The 22,980-nt window shown below is 34.6% G+C and overlaps 1 non-coding gene across 3 annotated transcripts; it reads left to right on the forward strand.

The window, feature by feature from the left end:
* The first annotated feature begins 15,337 nt into the window (after window positions 1-15,337).
* On the forward strand, window positions 15,338-18,462 carry LOC114273587 (uncharacterized). 3 transcript variants are annotated; one of them, XR_014330421.1, is made up of 6 exons: window positions 15,338-15,548; window positions 15,986-16,073; window positions 16,179-16,238; window positions 16,509-16,606; window positions 17,509-17,684; window positions 18,047-18,462. It is a non-coding gene; the product is annotated as an uncharacterized LOC114273587 (transcript). The 3 variants fall into 3 exon arrangements; XR_014330423.1 differs by lacking the exon at window positions 16,509-16,606; XR_014330422.1 differs by lacking the exon at window positions 18,047-18,462 and having other exon boundaries at window positions 16,509-16,614.
* Window positions 18,463-22,980: the final 4,518 nt, after the last annotated feature.

Below are 22,980 nucleotides of genomic sequence, written 5' to 3' on the forward strand. Positions count from 1 at the left end.
AAAAGATGATAGACGAAGAACATCCACAACTTTTTAAGCCATTTGAACAACTGTGTTGGATAAAGTTTTCCTTCATAGATGAGGGACAAAACGCCGAGCTTAAGGTTTACTGTGCTGTGTGATAAAAATTTGCAACGCTTAATATGTAGTCCTTTTCAAAAAAATAAAGGGTAAATTATGTTGGACAATTTTCACTGTATTAAGAATAAATAATATTTGTGTACATAATAAGGCCTCGTTTGGGAAGGCTCTGTTTTAGCCAAAAAGCCAAAAAGTTACTAAATTAGCCAATTAGCCAATTAGTCATACCAAAAAGTCAACAATTACGGCTTCTCTCTACTTTTTGCACAACTTTTCGTAATTAGTCAAAAAGTCATCCCAAACATACAAGTTTTTTTTACCTACCTTTTTAGCCAATTAGCCAAAAAGTTACTAAATTAGCCTGTTCCCAAACGAGGCCTAACAAACAAAAGAAATATAGAAGAAGAGAGACTATTTGATTACAAAAATCAAACTAGTAAAGAAAATAAAATAAAATAATAGATTATTATTTTGTTACAAAAACAAAATCAGAATCTGATAAAAATAAATGAATAAAATAGAAAGTAACTTAATTACTAACCTTATATATTTATTGAAAAAAATTCTGATTAAGTCTAGTGTTTAACACTGTGCCTTTAAGACAGATTCGTCCTCTTCACGGTGCTTTTAGATTGTGAACGTCTATCTCCTAGGATAAAATGATCAACAACAAACAGTAACAGCACTACAAACTATTTACACAACGAACACACTTTGTGTTTATACACTTTCTCACAAAAAAATAAATGCAGCAAAATGCAGAAAGTAATGACAGCAACAAGAACGAAAATTAGAGTGCAAAATCCAAATGAGGGTCTGTCTATTTATAGGAAAATTTGTAGTTGTTCGGTTTGAATTAAACAGGTGCAAACCTGTTTGAACAGGTATAATATTTGTTTGGTTTAAATTCCAACAGATATAAACCTGTTTAGGTTTAAATTTTGAACAGATACGAAAATTGTTCGGTTTAATTGGATAGATATGGACCTATTTGGGCAGAGGAATAATCTGGACATTATTTGGAATTAATTTCGAAATTCAAATTCCAAAAAAAATGTAAGAATTTAATTTTAAAATTCAAAAAGTTTTTGGCCGAAAAAGATAAGCATTGGGTCGGACAAGCCTAACCCAACTTCACACCACGCACCCGCGCCCAAGCCCGCCCGTGTGTTTATTTTGGGTCCAATGGGTCTAGCCCACTTTGCTCATAACCTCACCCTTCCACAAAACTTAGGTATCTCTTGGGGCCCTCCCCAAGTTGCCAACCCAAGTGTAGACATCCCCGAACGTCCCAGGAGGGAGATCCCGTTCTGTTCATATGGGGGTCACTACAGTTCAGGACTCAAAGTCACGGTCCTGTATCTAATCTCACAGAGTGCAATGCAAGACCGATGAATCATCAAAGAGTCCAAATCCGACAAATCGTTTTTGAAAACAGATTTTTTGAAAGAAGTGCCAAACATGGACTGCTTTGCCAGATACAGAGTCGCCATCTAAATGTTTTATTTTGGAAAATTTAGGAAACCTTGACTCGTTGCCTAAGGCCACGTGTCTGTCATCACCAAAGTTTCCTCGGCTCGGGAACTTGAGTACGATTGGGGAATGTCACTTTGTGAGCACCCCCGCTCGCCCGATCAAAGATCGGCCTCTACTAACCATGATATCGAGTTTTGAAAACATTATATGCTCTTATTCCGGTTATTAGCCTAGATTTACTACGTGATGCGCACATCATACAAGTATAGACTAGATCACCTGAATTGGAACAAAACATTTCATGTTTGTTTTTTAAAGCGGTTTGCTACTCGCAAGTAGGCTTAAAATGCAGATTTTGCCACCCTTAGGTGGGCTTAGAAAATATGATTTTGCCACTCTCAAGTGGGCTTAAAACTCACAGTCAATGTATTATTCCAATTTAGATAATCCAACCTTCACCCACAGGCATTCAGGCAGGTATGTCACATAAGCAGTTAGCTTCATGGTAAACATGCTATCATGGCAGGCACTCACACGCATGCAAGGATGCTAAAGCATAAACACTTACCAAGTATTCCGAGTCAAAACAGAAACTAGTTAGTAATCAATGCATGATCCTAGTTCATGTTAAGATGGCTAATGCAATACATGCAAAATGTAACTAGAAATAGGCTCGGGTATCCTAAGAATGGCATATGAGATGCTACAGCTAACACGTATTCAACTTGGAATTGGAATACAATGCAGTTAGTATGATGCGCCGAGCCCGGTGCATGCAATACAAATGAATGATGCAAACATGCAAGCATAAGTATGCTAATTGAAACATGCCCTAATCTAACCATCATAAACTGGTAAATAAAAGGGAGAAAGATGCGGGGTTGGAAGACATACATCACGCACACGCACACTTATTACAATTGTGCCCTCGCTCGGAGGGTCTGAATGAATAATACAGTCTAAATAAATAAGTACAGTCCGAATGAATAATTAAATATTACAAAACCCTAATTAATTAACAAATTAACTAAGAAAGCAATAAACTAGTATGCAAATTCATGGACCGCCTCAGCTCTGTTCCGAATGATGAAAGATGCATGCTCGAGTTGCCTTGCGCGGAAATCCATTGCGATGTCCCGATTCGCCTCTGTTTGCAATTGATCCCAGAATGTTGTGCAAGGCTTTAGGAAGTTGCTGATTTCTGATTTGCTGTAACAGAGAGCAAGAAAGGGGCATGGCAAAGTATTTTCACATATGTATGCACACCTCGATCCTCGTGCCACCGATCACGCATCTCGATGCACGATGGTCGAGGAGTCGAATTGTACCACTCAATGTGAAATGAATGCACATATAAACACAACAAGGCCTAGACTCCATTATGGTTAATCCGGAGTGTCGGCGATCGGGAATTGAGACACGTTTCGTCACTTGGAGTACGAAACGTCTCTCGTTTCCCATGCTTGGGCTAACTCCTATCCCAAACACAATGCAAATGAGATGTCATACACAATGCGACTAACATGTAACCTAGCATACGTAATGCTATGGACTAAGATGGCATACACAATGCACGTGATGTAACATGGCATACACAATGCTTTAACATACAACCTAACATATGCAATGCTATGGACTGAAATGGCATACACAATGCACGATGGACTTACACCAACATGAGTGGACCTCAGCCACACTCACATCAATGGCCATATGATGGAAATGAGACAACCGAAACACATACAAACATGCACAATGCAAGGGATCGATCCTAAGGCATCAAATGCCACTCTACCAAAGCATGGAAAATGATGCAATATGGCATACAAACATACAAATTCCAGCTCTAAAACATGATACAAAATGGTCCCGAAACATGCAAACATGGCATACAATGCAAGCTAGGGGGCTCGGGTACCGAAACTAGTGAAGTGCGTTACTCTAAAGGTACCCAAAGCAATGCACCAATGGCAAAACCAACCCCAAACAGACCCTAGGTAGGTCTGAAACAGTGGGGAAATGGCCTAAAATGATGGCTCGGAATGTAAAGAAATGGAGCTCATTCAATGGCCTGAAAACAAGGCATTCATGGACAACTCTCAAGCACACTTAAGGAGTATAAAACATGGCAATATGGAATTGATAAAAGCTTTGAAATATGATATATAATGGACCCAAAACATGAACACACCTCAGTATATGCATGTAATGAGCCTCAAAACTCAAAGTTAAGCATGGGTATTGAACTACAAGCATGCAAAACAAACATCATTCGACCACAAGACCCAAAAACAGAGCTAGGGCAGTCCAAAATATGCACAAAATTAGTTTAAGGCAAGGCCAAAAAGTGTTAAAATCAAGGGTCAACAAAGCATGCAAAGAAAGCTAGCGAACCATGATTTACATTACAAGTATGTGAAGCACATGAGGGATCACCGAACCAGCCAAAAACAGAAGTATGCCATGCTAAAATATGTCTGAATAACCATTGAAACTCAGTCAATGCATGCAAAAATGAAGTGTTCCTTTGGAAGGCCATGAGGTGGATTACTCTACACATACATGATGGACACACTAAATGGCAAAAACAACTCTGGAAATAGGTTATGAGAGTCCTAAAACCCACCAAAAAGGCCCTGGAATGGGTCAATGAAGCATGCAAATGAAAGCCCCTTTGAAAGGCCTTGAGGAGGATTGCTCCACACATGCATGATAGACACAAAATATGGCCAAAGGGGCTCCGGACAGAGTTAACGCAGACCTAAAAACTCACAAATAATGGCCTGAAACAAGACTCCAAAGCATGCAAAATGGGGGTCCTTTGGAAGGCCAAAAGGGCCAACAAACAAGACAATGAGAGAGGGGGTCACCCCCCTCTGATTTTGGCTCTCAAAACAATATGTTAGCCACTGAAAATCCACTGGATTTCAGTGGCTAGAAGGCCAAACAAAGCATGCAACAAAGGCCTAGATGCAAGGCTCAAAACAAGAGGCAAACAAGCATACAAGGAAGTAAATGACCTCAAATAGAAAAATGCCCATAATCAAACATCAAGAGGGGCTCAAAATAAGACTTTTTTCAGTTTATGAAAAATCTCGAAAATGCTCATAAGTAGGGCTAAGATATGAAGCAAAATAAGCCTACAAAGAGGGATAGAGCATACAAGGAGGTATATGACCTCAAACAGAAAAGTGTCCTTAATCAAACTTTAATAGGAGCTCAAAATAAGACACTTTTAAGTCTATAAAAAAATCCAAAAATGCTTGCAAATAGGGCTAAGTTATGAAGCAAAATAATGCAAAAAAAGGGAAAAATGAGGACTTACCCTTGTAGCACAGCAATGCAGCAAGTTTTAGACCAAGATGGTGAGTCTTCAACCTCTGAAAAATAGCTCCAAGATGATTGAATGGATGGTGGAGGTGGTAGGCTATGAGGTGTGGTGTAATGGCCAAGAACAATGGGGTATTTGAGCTTGGATGAGAGAGATATAGAGGGTGGAGTGTATATGCCTTGGCTGGTTTTTCTAACCCTTGTTAATGGAGATGGAGTGTTGGCTTCATAGAGGAGAAGAGCCAAGACTTCTTGGAGAAGCCTCAAGAGAGGGTCAAAGCTTCTCAAAGAAGCTTAACCAAAAGGGTCAAGCTTCTCCTTGAAGCTAAGCAAAAGGATCAAATCTTCCTTAAGAAGACAAACAAGAGGGTGAAATCTCTGAGGAAGGGCCAAATGCTTCACAGCTGGTACAACGGTGTTGCACTCAGGAAGGCCAAAAAGCAGAAGGCTGGCCGACCAGCCAAGGTGGTCGGCCAACCACTTCCCCTGGTCGGCCGACCAGGGGTTAAAAGGGTCAAGGTGAAATGCTGGTCGGCCATACTAGAAAGGTGGCCTCCCAAATGATTAGAATACAGCTGTATGGTGGGAGACCAGAAATTATGGCCTAGGGGAGAGGAAAACCAGTTTTCTAGCAAGGTTCAAAAGGGTCAGGAAGAAAAGCTGGTCGGCCTACCCATATTGGTGGCCTCCTAGATGAGTACAACACAATGGTGGTATGGGAGACCAGAAATTAAGGTCCAAAAGTGAGAAAAATCAGCTTTCTGTCAAGAAAATCGGCTGGAGGAGAGAGAAAATAGTTTTCAAAAGAATTGCTGGTCTCCCACCATCCTACCACCTTCCAAACAATAAAAATAGGGTCCATACCAAAAATGAACCCTAACCGATGCAAAACGAGGGTTCGAGGGCCAAAACACGCGGCCTGGGGCCCCGAAAACAGGCTGTTAGGTACCGGAAGTGGCGTGCGACCACGAAGGTGGTCTCTAGGGCCACAGTGTCCCTCAAAATATAGGAAACAAGGTGTGTGCCAAAAATCGGAGCAAACGGATGTAGTTAAGCGATCCCGAATCGAGGCACATGGCCGCCGGCTCTAAAAACCGGAAACTAGTCTCCAAACGGGGAAAAATGGCCTACGACCATGAAACGTAGTCTACGGCCACTGAGAGATGGTCTATGAGACCTCTCCTTCCCTTCGGGAAGAGAAAACAGAGAAAACAGGACCTGGTTCGCAAACCGAGGCAAAGCACAAAAGAGCCCCGAAGTCTGGAGACAAGACTCTCAGCCGAGACTCCGCAACCTCAGAACGAGCACAATATGCATCATCACCGAGTGCTCAACCGGTGGCGTCTGAGTCTTAAGGCCGGTCAAAAATGAGGTGTCTACACCAAGCTTTATAAACCCACAAAAATTTGCCCATAATGTGAGATAAGTTTTAACTCAAACCTTAATGGAAATTTCATCAAAACATCATTTCCATAGAGCTCACTTTGGCTTCAATTTCCCATTCATCTGATAATAGTTTTGAACAACCAATTATACTACATGAATCACAACGCGGCATAGAACGAGTTACCACTTAAACCCGCCATCTTTGGCGCATAGGTCCCACCTAAAAATTAGACCAAAGTTGAGGAAAAATTCTGTTTTTTCCAAAACCATTCTTACAATCCTCCACATGAATGGAATTTGATGACAACGGAAATGTAACAATATGCAGAATTTGTTGAAAGAGTATAAATCGAAAATATCTTGCATCAGGATCGGTAGCTTTCGGCCTTGAACCTTCCCTAGTGATAACCTATCGAACTTACTAGCTAACCAATGGACGCGATGCCTTGAATTGTTTAGCCGTTTGCGTAAGCCAAGACAATAGATTTCACACAAAATATCTTCTAACATATCATGGTTCTCACTATTGTGTTCATTTTGGCCTTGAACGCTCCTGGTTATTCGTGAGTGCTTCTAGAGAATTTTACCTCTTCATTTTCATAGAACCGGCCCCAGTTCGACACTCATATAGGTGATTCTTATTATGAATATCTCCTTATACTTGTCTTGTTTTTTATGCCTAAATCAATATATAAGTAATCATTAAAAGTAAAGCTTATCCTTAAACCCCTACATATAACATATGTTGCAGATATCACTCTCACCATAGGAATGGGTAATAAATTTTAAATCCTTTGGTGATTTCTGGTGAGCCACACATAACTTAGTTGTCCCTTTGAATTTAGTTTTTGGGATCTCCAGTCATATAAGTAGGGTTACCATTATGATGACTCTTATGTAATAGGCTTTAATCCCATCCCCTTCGATGAACTATACATTTGCTCTTTTGTCAAACCTTTTGTTAACGGATCCGCAATATTCTCTTTAGATTTTATATAATCTATTAAGATTATTCCATTTGAGAGCAATTGCCTTACGGTATTATGTCGACGACTAATGTGTCGTGACTTACCATTACACATATGACTCTGTGCCCGGCCTATTGTAGATTGACTATCACAATGAATACAGATAGCTAGCACATGTTTTGGCCACATTGAAATATCTTCTAGGAAGTTGTGAGCCATTCTGCTTCTTCTCCTGCTTTGTCTAAAGCAATGAACTCAGATTCTATTGTGGATTGTGCGATGCATGTTTGTTTCGTGGATTTTCAAGAAACAGCAGCGCCTTACAGAGTCAAGACATATCCACTAGTGGATTTTGAATCTTTAGTATCCAATATCCAATTAGCATCACAACAACCTTCTAGTACTGCAGGATATCGAGTAAAGTTCAAACCATGATCACAGGTAAATCTTAGATATCTAAGACCCCGAATGATCGCTTTCCAATGGTCTTTTCCAGGATTACGAGTGTATCTACTCAATTTACTGACATCATAAGTTATATTAGGACGAGTACAATTCATTAGGTACATTAGGCTTCTAATGATTTGAGAGTATTTTAACTGAGACACTGCATCACCTTTATTTTTCAATAAATAAATACTGATGTCTACAGGTGTTCTAGCTACATTCATATCATTCTTGATAAATTTACCAAGAATTTTCTCAATATAATGAGATTGAGATAATGCATACCCATCAGATGTTTTAGTAATTTTAATTCCTAATATAACATCTGCGACCCTCATATCTTTCATATCAAATCTTTTGTTTAGCATTTGCTTAGTTGATTTGATCATGTTTTGATTGCTTCCAATGATAAACATGTTATCCACATAAAAACAAGCGATGCCATAACCTTTGTCAATGTTTTTTTTAATATAGACGCGCTTGTCACATTCGTTTATCTTAAACCCATTAGTAAGCATAGCATGATCAAATTTTTCGTGCCATTGCTTAGAAGTTTGTTTTAATCCATAAACAGATTTTACGAGCTGACAAACTTTCTTTTCTTGCCCTGGTACTATAACCCCTTCAGGTTGCTCTATATAGGTCTCTTCATTTAGATCATCATTTAAGAAAGCTGTCTTAACATCCATTTGATGTATCTCTAGATTATACAAAGCTGCTATAGCAATAAGTATGCAGATAGATGTTATTCTTGTCACAGGGAAATATGTGTCAAAATAGTCCAGACCTTCCTTTTGTCTGTAACCTTTTACCCCAATTCTTGCTTTATACTTGTCAATTGAACCATCTGGTTTCATTTTTCTTTTGAATATTTATTTATATCCAAAAGGTTTAGAACTGGGTGGAAGATCCACCAATTTCCAAGTATGATTTTGTATAATCGATTCAATTTCATTATTAACAGCCTCTTTCCACATAGTGCTTCAAGACCTGTCATTGTTTTTTTAAAGCTTTGAGGTTCATTTTCTAACAGGTATGTCAGAAAAATCTAGACCAAAGGATTTTGATGTTCTTACTCTCTTACTTCGTCTTGGCTCATCATCAATTAAATCCTGTTGGGCGAGACCATTACTAGTCTCTTGTGTTTGATTGTCATTAATCTCTGGACTTTGTGTACAATCATAAGTTCTTTTATGTGAATTTAATTTCTGTCATTTCTTGTAAAGAAAAACATGTTCAAAAAACATAGCATTTCTTGACTCTATAATAGTGTTCACATTTATATCAAGTATTTTTGATTTATAAGTCAGAAACTAATATGCACTACTATTATAAGCATAACCAATAAACACAATCCACTGTTTTTGGTCATTTCTTAGTCTTTTTCAGAACAGGAACTTCACTTTTTGCTAAACACCCCCACACTTTTAAGTATTTGTAGGAAGGTGGTCTTCCTTTCCACAATTCATAAGGAGTATTGTTGGTTTTCTTGTGAGGTATTTTGTTAAGAACATAATTAGTAGACAATGTTGCTTCCCCCTACAAGTTCTGCGATAAGCCTGAACTTAATAACATGGCATTCATCATTTCTTTAAGGGTTCTATTCTTCCTTTCAGCAATTCCATTTTGCTGTAGAGAATAGGGTGTTGTAGTTTGGTGAATAATGCCATGTTGTGCACAAAATTCATTTAAAGGTGCATTATATTCACCACCCCTATCACTTCTAACCATTTTAATGGTTTTACTAAGTTGATTTTCAACTTCAGTTTTGTAGAGTTTAAACATTTCCAAGGCTTCATATTTACTTCTAAGTAAATATACATAACAATATCTTGTGCAACCATCGATAAATGTTATGAAATATTTTTTGTCTTCTCTAGTTTGAACAAATTTAAGATCACATACATTAGTATGAATTAATTCTAGAGGTTCGGTTTTTCTTTTAATCGATTTAAATGGAGCCTTAGTTAGTTTCACTTCTACAAAAATCTCACATTTGTGACAAGGATCAATTTCAAACTTTGGTATATAATCCAAACCAATTAATCTACGCAAAGTATCAAAATTTACATGTCCTAATCTACCATGCCATAAATTTGACTCAAGAATATAAGCAAAAGATGTGTTATTCTTATTAATAGCAACTTTTGGTACAACAGTCATTACATTCAATTTAAAGAGACAATCGTTCATGTATCTTTTACCCACATACATATCACTCTTTGTTAATACAAATTTATCAGACTAAAAAATAAGCCTAAAACCATTCTTACTTAACAAAGAACCATAAACTAAATTCTTTCGGATGTCTGGTACATGCAGCACATTGTTGAGGGTAAGTTCCTTCCCCGATGTCATCTTCAAAATGACCTTTCCTTGTCCAGCCACAGTAGAAGTAGAAGAATTTCTCATGAAAAGTTGTTCACCATTTGCAGCCTCATTATATGTAGTGAACATCTTCTTGTTCGCGTAAATGTGATGAGTTGCTCCTGTGTCAACCTACCATTTCTTGGGGTTTCAACCAAATTAGCCTCAAAGATCACAGCAAAGAGGTTGATGTCACTTACCCCATCAAAAATGTACTCAACTTCTGTCACATTGGTTTGATTGATAGTCTTCTTACTTATACTTCCGCGATCCTTCTTAGGGCGCTGGTAATCAGAGGCACAATGTCCGGTCTTGCCACAATTGTAGTATTTACTTTTAAACTTTTTATTGCCATTGTTGTCGCCTTGTTGAGAACCATCTCCAGCACACTTCCTCTTTTTGTTATGTGGTTTGGGCACTTGTTCAACCACATTAGCCTTGGACTCAATGGGATTTTTACCATTCCTCTTTCAGCCTTACGGTTATCTTTCTCAATTCTTAGTCTTACAATAAGTTCATCCATGGTCATCTCTTTGCGTTTATGTTTTAAATAATTTTTGAAATCTTTCCAAGCCGGTGGTAATTTTTTCACTAACGCAGCGACTTGGAAAGACTCGCTCAGAGACATACCCTCAGCATGAATATCATGCAAAATTAATTGAAAATTTTGAACTTGAGAAATTACCGTTTGGGAGTCTACCGTAACAAAGTCCAGAAATTTACCGACAACAAATTTCTTTATGCCGGCATCCTCTATCTTGTATTTTTTCTCCAAAGAATCTCACAATTCTTTTGTTGTTTTTAGAGGGCTATAAACATTATACAGCATGTTGTCTAGGCCATTGAGGATGTAGTTTCTGCACAAAAAATCAAAATGTTTCCGGGCGTCTACAGCGGCAACAACTTGCTAATCACTTTCATCCTCTTTCAGTACTAGAGCCTCTTCACGAAGAAACTGAAGCAGATTTAGAGTTGTAAGATAGAACAACATTTTCTGCTACCATCTCTTAAACTCGATGTCATTAAATTTTTTTGATTTTTCTCCATGATTTATTGAAACTTGAACATGGTTCTGGATAGAGACCGGAGTCGGTGTAACAACTGGAGTACCACTTTTAGTTGCAGTAGCCATAATATCTTATTACAAAAACCAAAAAAACCAAAATACAAATTAATTTTCTAGTTACTCAAACCATAAAATAAATTATAACACAAAATAATTTTATTTTTCTAATTACTAAAAATAGGAAAATAAAATACTACATAATAATTTTCTATAACACTACTACACAAATTAATATTCTGAAATTGTTAATGATAACAGTATATTACAACTATATGTCAAAGAAAATAAATAGTATATTACTACTATTTATCAAACAATAAATGACTGCTATTTGTATTTCCAACCAGAATATCACTTTGTAAAAAGTACAGAAAATAAATACAATGAAAACACTAAAAATTGATCTATCTTAAGATTGTTGGACAATCTTCATTGTATTAAGAATAAATAATGTTTGTGTACTTAACAACAAACAGAAGAAATAAAGAAGGAGAGAGATTGTTTGATTACAAAAATAAACCAATAAAGAAAATAAAATAAAACAATAGATTTTTTTTTTTGGTTACAAAAACAAAATCAAAATCTAATAAAAATAAATAAATAAAATAGAAAGTAAATTAATTACTAACCTTAAGTATTTATTGAACAAAATTCTGATCAAGTCCAGTGTTTAATACTGTGTCCTAAAGACAGATTCGTCCTCTCCACGGTACTTTTAGATTGTGAACGTCTATCTCCCAAGATAAAATGATCAACAGCAAATAGTAGCAGCACTACAAACTGTTTGCACAACAAACACACTTTGTGTTTATACACTTTCTCATAGAAAAATAAATGCAGCAAAATGTAGAGAGCAATGACAGCAACAAGAATGAAAATTAGAGTATAAAATCCAAATGAGGGTCTATCTATTTATAAAAGAATTTGTGGCTGTTCGGTTTGAATTGAACAGGTGTAAACCTGTTTGAACAGGTATAATATTTGTTTGGTTTAAATTCCAACAAATATAAACCTGTTTGGGTTTAAATTTCGAACAGATACGGAAACTGTTCGGTTTAATTAGACAGATATGGACCTGTTTGGGTGGAGGAATAATCTGGACATTATTTGGAATTAATTTCGAAATTCAAATTCCAAAAAAATTGTAAAGTTTTGGCCCAAAAAGATGAGCAGTGAGCTGAACAAGCCCAACCTTACCTCACACCATGCACCTACGCACAGCCTGGACGAACGGCGGCAGTGGCGCGCGCATTTATTTTGGGTTTAATTGGTCTAGCCCACTTTACCCATAACCTCACCCTTTCACAAAATTTGGGTACCCTTAAGGCCCTCTCGAAGTTGCAAATCCAAGCTTTATAAACCCACAAAAGTTTGCCCACCAAACCAATGTGGGACAAACTTTAACTCAAACCTTAATGCAAAACACCATTTCCATGGAGTTTACTTTGGCTTCAATTTTTTATTCACCCGATAATGGTTTTGAGCAACCAAATATATTACATGAATCACAACGCGGTATAGAACACGTTACCACTTAGACCCGCCATCTTTGGCTCATGGGTCCTATCTAAAAATTAGACCAAAGTTAAAAAAAAATTATGTTTTTTTCAAAACCATTTCTTACAAATTACAACTAGGCCGCACGAAGTTTGGCTTTAAAATAGAAAATAAAGCCAAACATCTTTTAAATAAAGCCAAACATGTGTAATTTACCAAAAAATAAATCAGTGTGAGTAACCTGTGAAGTTGTTGTCATGGTTTGCTTAATTTGCAATGCTTAATATGTAGTCCTTTTCACAAAAATAAGGGTCAATTACAACTACGCCGCACGAAGTTGGCTTTAGAATAGAAAATAAAGCCAAACATCTTTTAAATAAAGCCAAACATCAAGGGGTGCAGGTGTAATTCACCAAAAAATAAATCAATGTGAGTAACATTTGAAGTTGTTGTCATGGTTTGCTTAATTTGGCTTTCCCTGTTATAAATAGTTGGTGTGTTGTGAAATTTATTGAAAATATAAATAAAGTTGGTGTGTTGTGAAAATGATTGAAAATACAAATAAAGCATGTAACAGAAGATCCCATGATATTAATTTTTCAGTGGTGTTACATACATCAATTAATATACACACTAATGTACTCACTAGTGTTATGATATTATTATTGATCATATTTATTATACAAGTTATAAATACCCAAAACTATACAAATGATGTCACATCATCTGTTAGTACACTAATGTGTATATTAATTGATACATCTAACATTATTCTTAATTTTTATTTGCAATTTTTTGAGCATTTAATGGACTTCACAATTTTGAGTAGGAAAATGTCTCGTAGCTCAAATTTTGTGGCTCAAAAGTGGCTCAAATGGCCAAAACGACGTCGTTTTGGCCATTTTTATGTTGCTATATACTCAAAACGACGTCGTTTTGGCCATTTGAGCCACTTTTGAGCCACAAAATTTGAGCTACGTAGCATTGTCGTTTTGAGTAATATGATACCACAGTCTTGTGAAAATTTTGAGATGACACATTAACATAGATATAAATTGAAAATGACATAACATAATAACATGAAAAAGATAAATTAATTGAATTAATGTTGAGATAATTCTTATTGGGACCTAAAATGCCACACGACATGACTATTGGAACATTTTCATAATATATTTAAATATATAATATAGTTATATGAATGATTAAAGAGATGTGACTTTTAGGTTTAAATCAAATGGTGTAACCATTAGATTTAAACCAAAAGACATGACTCTTGGATTTAAAAGGTGTTACTTTTGAATTTAAAGGACACGACTTTTGGTCTAAGGGATACAAACCAATACCTATATAAAGGCGGAATGGGTTGGCATTTGGAGAGAAGTAATCCATGTTAAATCCATAGAATATTCATGGAATTTCTCTCTAACATTCATATTGTTATTTTCCTCTAAAATTGGTGGATTAGAAAAATTCAAAGGTATTCAGGATTTGATTTCGTTCGTGCATAACGCAGTTATCAGTCTTTAGACTGGGCTTCATTGTATCATGGAAGTGGATTCACGGGTAACCCGGTGCACGCCATATTCGACAAAATTGGTGGGAGCGAATATCGTCTTGAGGAAAATAACATTGTAACGCGCTTTAAAACAATACTAATTATTTTATCTCTTTCCATCTCATTTATCAAATTTGCACCAACAATCTTACGACAATATTCCAAAGAGATGGAAGCACATTAATGTGTATTTGGAATTATGTACAACAAGTAAGGCTGGATTCAATTTTATTTATGGTATAAAGAGGATTAAGAAACAAGGTATGCATTTCTAATATATGTGCAATTTTATATGATAATGATAATGAAAATCAGATTGCCAGGTATGAGTTATTTTCTATTCTGTTTTTGAAATTAGTATTATATGAATAATTGCATGCCTATATCTATTGTTTCTTGGTAAGAAAGTGTGTGTCTATAATTGACACCTAATCTTCAAGGAAAAATATACTTCTCATATGCCATGAAAGAAACTGTTATGAACTAGTTATGCGTTTTTTTAATTATAATTGTTGTTGTAAATTTTGTTGTCTCTATTGCATGATAAATATAATTTTTGTTAGTATGTGTTTACAACCAATGAGGTGTAATTCAGAAAATAAGATTTTTGGGACTTTCTGTATTCGGTAGAACGTGGATCAATTAAAATTTCTGACGCATTTTGCATGTTATTTGTAAAACATATGATTTTATGATTTTATTTACATATTATCAATTTACATGAAACTTTTAAGTTTTGTAAGATATTGTTAATATGATTTGTTCTAAAGTTTTATTAAACTATTTATATAGTTAGTCTATATGTTTGGGTATACATCTAGAAGTTGATACGTATGATCTTTTCATAAAATGACTTTGAAGTTGGAAAAGGAAAAGCACAAATATTTGAAAAATATTTTGTTAAAGTTTTCAAGAATGTGTTTTTAAAATCAAGTTAGTTAGTTTTGACTACTAAAATTATTTAGTCGCCCTATGAAAAATAAAAATTTACTTTTTATCTTTGGTGACTAAAAGTTTGGTCGTCAAATATTTATTTTCAACGACTAAAAAATATTTTAATCGCCAAAGATAAAAAGAAAAATTTCAGATTTTTTTTTTTTTTGAACTGAGAAAAATTTTCGGATTGGCGCCATTATTTTTAATTATTATTATTATTATTATTATTTTTTGGTATCAAATCTGTTTGGAATACAAACAGGTTTGCTCTCTCTCTCTCACAAAATCAAACACCACCGAACCAAACCTCACCTCACCTCACCTCACCGCGATCCGCTCATCTCACCGTCGCTCACCGCCGTGCGACGTCGCACGTCGCCACCGCCGCAAATCACAGTCGCACATCACCATTGGCTCCCCTCCAGCTTACATTCAGGTTCTCTTTCTCTCTCTCTCTCTCTCTCTCTCCCCCCCCATTTCTTTAGGGTTTGATATTCTTCCTCTATTTCTCCCATTTCTCACTCTTGTTCTAGGGTTTGATGTTCTTCCTCTATTTTCCCATTTTTCACTCTTGCTCTAGTTTTGAAATGATTTGTTCAGTTTAATTTCGTGTTGATTTCTTAATGGATTTGGTTTAATTGGTTTGATTTCTAGAGTTTTATGGGTTTGATGTTGTAAATGGGTTTGATTTTAAGTCCAATACACAAATAATCGAGTTTTTCTGTCTCCATTTACCTAAAGAACATAGACATTATGTATAACAAAATATAAGTTGAACAACATCAAAATTAAAGAATAGAGTTATATATATATATATATATATTAAATAATTGAAAATGATGATTTACTAACAGCCCATTCAGATTTGAACAGAACAGGTTTCGTTGCAATGTGGGCAAGCTTTTGGATCTAAATCGTGGTCAATATTGAAATCAGTTGCAGTTGGAGCCCATTCATCAGGGTATTTCTTTATATTTGGAACTTGAATTGATAACTTTTTAACAAACTTAATTTTGAATATTTAATTAGATATTATGTTTATATATACATCCTGTGCATGGGAAAGGTGAACAGCCCAACAGCAAATGTAGCCTGAATTTTGGTGAAGGTTTCAGAAAATGAGAAGGTATGCCCCGGCACTAAGAAGAAACTATCATTTTACTGCAAGTGACGAAAGCTACTTTTACTTTCGACAATTTATCATGTTACTGGAAACATTGTAATCTGTCTTTATTTCCATCAATTTTTATAATCAACATGCTGGTATTCTCTGTTTGCATTTATTTGTAAGTACTGCAACAACTCCATTTTGTGTGTTTCACAATCCAGTTTCCTTAATTATTAAATCATCCACCACAATAACCAATGTGGATGTACTTTGGTGTCACTTTGACAGCTGGATTTAGCGACATCAAGGAAGGGAGGAGTTAGAAATTTTATTGGTATATGCAATCATTGTTGCTGCTTTCGGAGTTGCAGATGCCCATGTTCAAGGTGGAATGGTTGGAGACCTATCCTTCATGTGATTGTTTTTTTTTTTTTTTTTTTTTTTTTTAGGGGGGGGGGGGGGGGGAATACTTTTTGGAATTGAAAACAATGTTAAATGTTGTTTTATCTAAAGTTACTGTTTTTACTAACATGCTTATTAACAAACAAGGAAAATGGTTTGTACCCCCACTGGGGGAGACCCCTAGACCCCCAGTGGGAGCTGATTGGCCCATTTTTCTTTTTCTTCTTCTTCTTCTTCTTTTTTTTTTTTTTTTCAATGGCCAACCCCCACCTGTATGTGGGGGTAGAAAAACAGTGGGGGTCTGAATCAAAGTTGTTTTAAACACAGTGGGATAGTCTATCATTTATTAGTTTACTACAATTGAAAATTCTATAATGGTAAATAGTTCAAATTAAGGAGAAAAATGTGAGTAGTTAAGCTTATTATTTTTTGTCTTCGGTGAAATCTTTTCAAATTTGAGTCAAATTTTTTAGTTTTTATGTCCATCTAGACAATGCAAAAAGTCCACTAAAAATGAAAATAAGTCAAATTTTGTCCAAAAAAACCTTAAAAAGTTGGCTTATTTTTGTTGGATAATCCAATTATTTTTTGTAATTTTTAGGATCCACTAGTCTAAAAGAACCTACGAAGCAAAAAACCTTGAATCAGTTCAAACAACTTCTGTAGAGATACTTACCCAAAAAAAAACTTCTGTAGAGACAAGTGTAAGTCAAAACGTAAGCTGCAGCGAAAAGAAATGAACAGAATCTCATTGTTGTGCATTCCTTTTCCTTAGAAGTTTCAGTCCTTCCAAAAAATGAACTTTCATCTAAGTAAGATCTATGAAGCAACATTCAGATTATAGTAAGTGTTGTCATTAATTAGTTGTATTGATGTCTTTTTGCAGTGTTGCTTCTAGCAATCTCGACATTCTTTAAGGTTCTATTTATTCTTTTATATGCATTCATCTTCCCAAAATTACCAATTGTGAAGTACTACCACTTGAAGGCGGCCTCAGAAGGATCAAAAACTGTTTCAGCAGATCTTGCTGCTGGTGGCATCCGAACAGAAGCAACCCAAGGAGTATGCCAACTTCCTTTAGATTCATATAGCATATATTACTTAAATGAAGTTTGAAAAGACTTTAAAAGATTTAATTTTACCAAAATCGAGCAATTTTAAAACAAATTTCTCAAACCCCAGAAATTGTTTTGAACTTGTTACTCAAACCTTGTGAAGTCCTGTTTCGAAAACTAGACTTGGAATCATGACTTAAATTAAATTGAGGTAAACTACATAATTGATCCCTCTAATTTGAGCAAAATTACACAATTAATTTGCTTAGCAATTCCCACCCAATAAATGTCGTACTTGAAACATTTATCTGACTAGTGTATTTCAATATTTATTTTAATAATGTTTTTCTCTTTTCTTTTGTTTGGCAGTTGAAGAGTAATAGCCTTCTATGGAGCCAGAACTTGAATGAGTTTTTTGTAAGTTGTGTTGTGTGAAGTTTGTGAAGCATTGTCTGTGATTAGTGACACAAGCCGTGCCTTGCCACATAATGCTTTCCAAATTACAAAGTCAAACCATCCAAAATTTCTGATATTGAGGTTAGACCTCAGTAATCTAACTCTTTTTTTTCTTTTTTTTTTAATTTTTTGAGTAGTACCTCACATTAATCTGTCTTAGTGGAAATAATGTGTCAAAACACTCCAAGGATGCCTTCTTATTAGAAGTTATCTCCAATTAGTTTTTGTTTACTTTGATTGCTCGTTATTTCTTTGTTTTATTAGTTTTATGTCAAGGTTTCTTACATCCTTATATTTAATTACTTAATTGGATTTACATATGATCCTGTAGCCCTCCATTGTTTTTTTGGGTCATCTTTGGACCTCTAAGTAAGTTTTGGAATCTAAATTACGTTCTTGCCTTTTCCTTGGGTGAAGTTAATTTGTGAAATTCTTCATGAAACTTAGGCCAAGTTTGGCTACAAAGAAAAAAGTGCACTTATTTCATCTTTTTATCTTTTTTGGGTCACATCAATCAACATCTCTTCTCTACTTTTTCTACACATAATACAAAAAAAAGTCAAAAAGTGCACTTATTTAGTCTTCCCAAACTAAGCCTTTGCCTTTTTTGGCAAACTATTTTATTTAACTATCAAGTTGGTAACAGCCTCGAAACTGGCCCCGTATCAGATATAAAAAAATGGTATTGATAACTTGTGTGATTTGTTCATGTTACCTTTACTTTTCATGGACATTTTTCATTTTTTGTCAAATTTTACAATAAAGTGATGTGCAAATATTATCATAAAAAAAGTAATTGACATTATTTTTGTTTTTGTTTGGTATAGATGGATGCACTCGTGTACGAAGTTAAATTGTATAGGACTAATTGACACTATAAGCATTTTTGGAAGGATTATATAATTTTGGATAGATGTATATGGAAAAGATTTGGGTAAATTAGTAGTTATGTTTTTGGATAGACTAATAGTTATATTTTTAGATGAGTGTGTATGGTAAATATTTAGGTAGACTATTAGTTATGTTTTTTGAAAGATGTCTATAGATGAAAATTTAAAACATAATAACAAGTACTTGTTATGTTTTAAATTTTTATGCTAAATGGATGTGAATTGAATGATTATATATATTACAAGTAGAATTTTAATTGGAGGAATATATAGTTTGGAATGACTTGTGGATGAAAATTTATAATAGTTGCTGATTTTCATTAAATATGTTTAGGATTGGATGATTTATATATTTTATTGAATTTTCACGATTTTGTTGAATTGTTGGTTTGAATGATTATTGTAAATTATAGATTGTATTGAATAGATTGGATGGATTATTATGAATTACAAGTTTATTTTGTTAGATGTTGGCGACAAAATTTTGGTTCTGTTTTTCTTATTTTGGCGACCAAGTGATTAGTCGAGAAAGATAAGTAAGACTTTTGTTGACTAAATAAGATAGGCGAGAGGGTACATTTGGCGACTAAATAATTAGTTATTAAAATTATTAATATTGGCAACTAAAGGATTTGGTCGCTAATAGGTTTATTGGCGACTAAAGTTTTAGTTGCGCAAACTTTCCTTTGGCAACTAATATGTTTGGTCGTGGAATGTGACAATTGGTAACCAAATGTTTTGGTTGGGAAAATTTGACTTTTCGCAACTAAAGTTTTTTAGTTACTAAATAGATTAGTAGCAATAATTAAATTTAGTCAGCAAATAGAACTTTTTCGCGACAAAAAAATTTTTTAGTTGCTAATTACTTTTCGCGACTCTCAATTGGCGACCAAAGTGGCGACCAAAAAAATTAGTCGCGGATAACTTTTGCCGACCAAAAATGAATTTTTGTCGACTAAATTTTTAGTTGGCAAAAGTGCGAATTTTTGTAGTGTGATAGTTATGATAGTGATTGTTAGTTCGGACATGTTGATCGCGTCATAAACTGTGGTAATACATAATTATGTAAGAATTTTTGTCAACGTGACTGTAAATTATCTTAAGAAATACTTGCAAGGGATTTGATGTGAGATCATCAAAGGGGATGGATCTTAAACTCAAGTAATATATCATTGGTGGTAAAAACTCAACTCAACACTTGAAGAAATATCAAGTCCTTGAGTTTAATAAACTTAAGTACACTATATGTTGTGATTGCAAGAACTTAAATTTTTATTTTTATAACCATCCCGAGGTATAAAGTGTTTGGGACTTGTAATGCAAAAGAGGAGGTTGAGCTACTTAGCTCTTAATACGTAATAATCCGAAAATTTAAGTTGTTTCTTAAATTTTATATTAATATTATTTAATTATGAATGAGAAAAATTTTAAATATTTAATTATTACTACAATTAATAATAATAATAATAATAATAATAATAATAATGATGATGATGATGATAATAATAATGATGATGATGATGATGATGATAATCATCATCATCATCATCATCATGATGATGGTGGTGGTGGTGGTGGTGGTAATAGTAAAATAAATTTAATAATTATGGGGATGATGTAATTTTTGTTACATGAGACCCAAGTATAATTACTTACCAAAAGTTGAGAGGTGGCCCTAATAGAATGAAGTTAATCTGTTGATAAATCTAGAAGCCCTTGCTGGAAGCAACCAACTTATGCCACCTGTGCATATAATAATTAAGGGAGATGTTTGGGCTTGAGGCATCAGCACTTCAAACATGTATATATAGGAGTTGAGGTAATAAGCGGAGGCATCACAAATAGAAGCAGAAGCAAGGACTGAGGTTTAGAAAAATCGGAGGAAATAGAAAATAATAAGAGTCAATATTTAGGTGAGTTATATTATATTTTAAGTCATTATTATATATTTTATGTATGTTTTAAGTTATCATAATTTATTTTACATAAATTGTGTTTTAATTATGTTATTTATTTTATGAATCTTATTTTATATAATAAGGAAAATCTATGAATATAACTGTTTATTAAAATGTGTTTTGAGTAATTATTTTATAAGTACCACCACGAAGGTCTTATGCTTTGGGGACTTAAATAATCATTGGCCCTCTGATTAGTCACTTTGTGACCCTCTGTCTGTCATGGATTCACTGACACTCTGATTTCTAGTGTGGAGTAAAGTGTTGTATGGAGCTAAGTGCTACACTATTGTGGGAGCCACCTCTAGAGTTCGTACGAGTTACATCTTGAGTCCATACATCTGTTCTGTACCGTGGTTATGATTTTTGGTGTGGAGCAAAGTGTTGTACAGAGTTAAGTGTTACACTATGGTAGGAGCTACCTTTAGAGTTTGTACGAGCCACTTCTTGAGTCCATACATCTGTTCTGTTCCATTCTGTACCATGATTATGATTATTTTGTTTATATGATTTTTGTATTATACGTCAAATGATCCCTGTATTATATACTCTGTATCTTAATATCAAGCTTTGTTTAGCCAATAATTATCTATGGTGAATTTTATGCCCTTATACTCTTAGTATAATATTTCTCACTCTGCCATGTGCTTATAGCTGTTTATCAATTTTTAGGAAATAATGCAATTCAAAAATAGCTTTTGGAGAGTCTTAGACGCGGGGCAGCAGAATAGACACACACAACACTTTTATAGTATTTATAATTCTATTCTTCATATGTAAATATCAGCCTTTTTGGTCAATAAATTTTATTATAAAAACAGAAGTTCTAATGATTATTTTGGTACCCTCACTTAAATTTTTTTTGCTTGCGTTTAGTAATTTGTTTAAGAATTGACCGAAAGTAACTTCAGTTACTAGCCATCACGATGCTTAACATTTAGATACGGGAAGGGGGTCGTGACATAATAAGTTTACAACGGTGAGTTAGGGTACTTTAGTTACAGGAGTAGTCTCAGTAAACTTACCCATATGAGTATAAGAGGTGGTGCTGCTTCCCGTGAATCTAAGGGCAGGATATAGACACAAGGCCAATCCACGTGTTGGCTTTTTTGAATTACCTAAGGAGAAGGAAATTTGTGTGTGAGACGTGTTCGGTTAATCGTATAAAGATCGCTAGTTCAAAGGCAAGTCTATTATGCCATCTTGATTAACTTTGATGTGTTTTCACTAAGTGAATGATTCAAATCGAAAAATATCTTCATTTATGTATAAATTTTCCTAATCTATCCAAGTTATTTTCATATATTTTAAAAATGGTGAGAGAATGTTGGAATATTTTCATAATATATTTAAATATATAATATAGTTATATGAATGATTAAAGAGATGTGATTTTTGAGTTTAAATCAAAGGATATAACCATTGAGTTTAAACAAAAAAGTGTGTCTTTTGTATTTAAACCATGGGGTGTAACTATTGAATTTAAACCAAAAGACATGACTCTTAGATTTAAAAGATGTCACTTTTGAATTTAAAGGACACGACCTTTGGTTTAAGAGATACAAACCCATGCCTATATAAAAGCAGAATGGGTTAGAAAATTAGATAGAAATCATTCATATGAAATCTATAGAATATCCATGGAATTTCTCTCTAACATTTATATTGTTATTTTCCTCTATACCTAACGGATTAAAAAAATCCAAAGGTATTCGGGATTTGATTTCGTTCGTGCATAACGCAGTCAAACATCAGTATTTAGACTGGGCTACACCATATCCTGGAAGCGGATTCACAGGTAACCCAGTGCACACCACATTTGACAAAATTGATGAGGGCGAATATCATCTTAAGAAAAGCGATCTTGTAATGCGTCTTAAAACAATACTAATTATTTTATCTCTTTCCATCTCATTTACCAAATTTGCACCAACTGTGACAAGACCAAATATATTCTTTCTACATCATTTTTAGTTGAGATTATATCAAGAGCACCTTC

Source organism: Camellia sinensis, chromosome 5 (genome assembly GCF_055761805.1).
Source record: "Camellia sinensis isolate YWXY chromosome 5, ASM5576180v1, whole genome shotgun sequence".
Lineage (NCBI taxonomy): Eukaryota > Viridiplantae > Streptophyta > Magnoliopsida > Ericales > Theaceae > Camellia > Camellia sinensis.